Here is a 4,262-nt window from a genome sequence, read left to right on the forward strand (position 1 = left end):
TTGACAGCCCGATCCGAGTAGAGGAACACCAATTTTATGACCATTAAAGCGATTTTCGTCAAAAAAAAATTTTCAAAAAAATTCAATTTTTCTTAGGCAGACTATTTTATTGCAATTTCTTGCACAAAATACACCTAAAAGTGTAGAAAAAAATTGACAGCCCGATCCGAGTAGAGGAACACCAATTTTATGACCATTAAAGCGATTTTCGTCAAAAAAAAATTTTCAAAAAAATTCAATTTTTCTTAGGCAGACTATTTTATTGCAATTTCTTGCACAAAATACACCTAAAAGTGTAGAAAAAAATTGACAGCCCGATCCGAGTAGAGGAACACCAATTTTATGACCATTAAAGCGATTTTCGTCAAAAAAAAATTTTCAAAAAAATTCAATTTTTCTTAGGCAGACTATTTTATTGCAATTTCTTGCACAAAATACACCTAAAAGTGTAGAAAAAAATTGACAGCCCGATCCGAGTAGAGGAACACCAATTTTATGACCATTAAAGCGATTTTCGTCAAAAAAAAATTTTCAAAAAAATTCAATTTTTCTTAGGCAGACTATTTTATTGCAATTTCTTGCACAAAATACACCTAAAAGTGTAGAAAAAAATTGACAGCCCGATCCGAGTAGAGGAACACCAATTTTATGACCATTAAAGCGATTTTCGTCAAAAAAAAATTTTCAAAAAAATTCAATTTTTCTTAGGCAGACTATTTTATTGCAATTTCTTGCACAAAATACACCTAAAAGTGTAGAAAAAAATTGACAGCCCGATCCGAGTAGAGGAACACCAATTTTATGACCATTAAAGCGATTTTCGTCAAAAAAAAATTTTCAAAAAAATTCAATTTTTCTTAGGCAGACTATTTTATTGCAATTTCTTGCACAAAATACACCTAAAAGTGTAGAAAAAAATTGACAGCCCGATCCGAGTAGAGGAACACCAATTTTATGACCATTAAAGCGATTTTCGTCAAAAAAAAATTTTCAAAAAAATTCAATTTTTCTTAGGCAGACTATTTTATTGCAATTTCTTGCACAAAATACACCTAAAAGTGTAGAAAAAAATTGACAGCCCGATCCGAGTAGAGGAACACCAATTTTATGACCATTAAAGCGATTTTCGTCAAAAAAAAATTTTCAAAAAAATTCAATTTTTCTTAGGCAGACTATTTTATTGCAATTTCTTGCACAAAATACACCTAAAAGTGTAGAAAAAAATTGACAGCCCGATCCGAGTAGAGGAACACCAATTTTATGACCATTAAAGCGATTTTCGTCAAAAAAAAATTTTCAAAAAAATTCAATTTTTCTTAGGCAGACTATTTTATTGCAATTTCTTGCACAAAATACACCTAAAAGTGTAGAAAAAAATTGACAGCCCGATCCGAGTAGAGGAACACCAATTTTATGACCATTAAAGCGATTTTCGTCAAAAAAAAATTTTCAAAAAAATTCAATTTTTCTTAGGCAGACTATTTTATTGCAATTTCTTGCACAAAATACACCTAAAAGTGTAGAAAAAAATTGACAGCCCGATCCGAGTAGAGGAACACCAATTTTATGACCATTAAAGCGATTTTCGTCAAAAAAAAATTTTCAAAAAAATTCAATTTTTCTTAGGCAGACTATTTTATTGCAATTTCTTGCACAAAATACACCTAAAAGTGTAGAAAAAAATTGACAGCCCGATCCGAGTAGAGGAACACCAATTTTATGACCATTAAAGCGATTTTCGTCAAAAAAAAATTTTCAAAAAAATTCAATTTTTCTTAGGCAGACTATTTTATTGCAATTTCTTGCACAAAATACACCTAAAAGTGTAGAAAAAAATTGACAGCCCGATCCGAGTAGAGGAACACCAATTTTATGACCATTAAAGCGATTTTCGTCAAAAAAAAATTTTCAAAAAAATTCAATTTTTCTTAGGCAGACTATTTTATTGCAATTTCTTGCACAAAATACACCTAAAAGTGTAGAAAAAAATTGACAGCCCGATCCGAGTAGAGGAACACCAATTTTATGACCATTAAAGCGATTTTCGTCAAAAAAAAATTTTCAAAAAAATTCAATTTTTCTTAGGCAGACTATTTTATTGCAATTTCTTGCACAAAATACACCTAAAAGTGTAGAAAAAAATTGACAGCCCGATCCGAGTAGAGGAACACCAATTTTATGACCATTAAAGCGATTTTCGTCAAAAAAAAATTTTCAAAAAAATTCAATTTTTCTTAGGCAGACTATTTTATTGCAATTTCTTGCACAAAATACACCTAAAAGTGTAGAAAAAAATTGACAGCCCGATCCGAGTAGAGGAACACCAATTTTATGACCATTAAAGCGATTTTCGTCAAAAAAAAATTTTCAAAAAAATTCAATTTTTCTTAGGCAGACTATTTTATTGCAATTTCTTGCACAAAATACACCTAAAAGTGTAGAAAAAAATTGACAGCCCGATCCGAGTAGAGGAACACCAATTTTATGACCATTAAAGCGATTTTCGTCAAAAAAAAATTTTCAAAAAAATTCAATTTTTCTTAGGCAGACTATTTTATTGCAATTTCTTGCACAAAATACACCTAAAAGTGTAGAAAAAAATTGACAGCCCGATCCGAGTAGAGGAACACCAATTTTATGACCATTAAAGCGATTTTCGTCAAAAAAAAATTTTCAAAAAAATTCAATTTTTCTTAGGCAGACTATTTTATTGCAATTTCTTGCACAAAATACACCTAAAAGTGTAGAAAAAAATTGACAGCCCGATCCGAGTAGAGGAACACCAATTTTATGACCATTAAAGCGATTTTCGTCAAAAAAAAATTTTCAAAAAAATTCAATTTTTCTTAGGCAGACTATTTTATTGCAATTTCTTGCACAAAATACACCTAAAAGTGTAGAAAAAAATTGACAGCCCGATCCGAGTAGAGGAACACCAATTTTATGACCATTAAAGCGATTTTCGTCAAAAAAAAATTTTCAAAAAAATTCAATTTTTCTTAGGCAGACTATTTTATTGCAATTTCTTGCACAAAATACACCTAAAAGTGTAGAAAAAAATTGACAGCCCGATCCGAGTAGAGGAACACCAATTTTATGACCATTAAAGCGATTTTCGTCAAAAAAAAATTTTCAAAAAAATTCAATTTTTCTTAGGCAGACTATTTTATTGCAATTTCTTGCACAAAATACACCTAAAAGTGTAGAAAAAAATTGACAGCCCGATCCGAGTAGAGGAACACCAATTTTATGACCATTAAAGCGATTTTCGTCAAAAAAAAATTTTCAAAAAAATTCAATTTTTCTTAGGCAGACTATTTTATTGCAATTTCTTGCACAAAATACACCTAAAAGTGTAGAAAAAAATTGACAGCCCGATCCGAGTAGAGGAACACCAATTTTATGACCATTAAAGCGATTTTCGTCAAAAAAAAATTTTCAAAAAAATTCAATTTTTCTTAGGCAGACTATTTTATTGCAATTTCTTGCACAAAATACACCTAAAAGTGTAGAAAAAAATTGACAGCCCGATCCGAGTAGAGGAACACCAATTTTATGACCATTAAAGCGATTTTCGTCAAAAAAAAATTTTCAAAAAAATTCAATTTTTCTTAGGCAGACTATTTTATTGCAATTTCTTGCACAAAATACACCTAAAAGTGTAGAAAAAAATTGACAGCCCGATCCGAGTAGAGGAACACCAATTTTATGACCATTAAAGCGATTTTCGTCAAAAAAAAATTTTCAAAAAAATTCAATTTTTCTTAGGCAGACTATTTTATTGCAATTTCTTGCACAAAATACACCTAAAAGTGTAGAAAAAAATTGACAGCCCGATCCGAGTAGAGGAACACCAATTTTATGACCATTAAAGCGATTTTCGTCAAAAAAAAATTTTCAAAAAAATTCAATTTTTCTTAGGCAGACTATTTTATTGCAATTTCTTGCACAAAATACACCTAAAAGTGTAGAAAAAAATTGACAGCCCGATCCGAGTAGAGGAACACCAATTTTATGACCATTAAAGCGATTTTCGTCAAAAAAAAATTTTCAAAAAAATTCAATTTTTCTTAGGCAGACTATTTTATTGCAATTTCTTGCACAAAATACACCTAAAAGTGTAGAAAAAAATTGACAGCCCGATCCGAGTAGAGGAACACCAATTTTATGACCATTAAAGCGATTTTCGTCAAAAAAAAATTTTCAAAAAAATTCAATTTTTCTTAGGCAGACTATTTTATTGCAATTTCTTGCACAAAATA

Source organism: Leptopilina boulardi, unplaced genomic scaffold, assembly GCF_019393585.1.
Source record: "Leptopilina boulardi isolate dan_hultmark-lab unplaced genomic scaffold, ZJU_Lbou_2.1 LbouV2_40, whole genome shotgun sequence".
NCBI lineage: Eukaryota > Metazoa > Arthropoda > Insecta > Hymenoptera > Figitidae > Leptopilina > Leptopilina boulardi.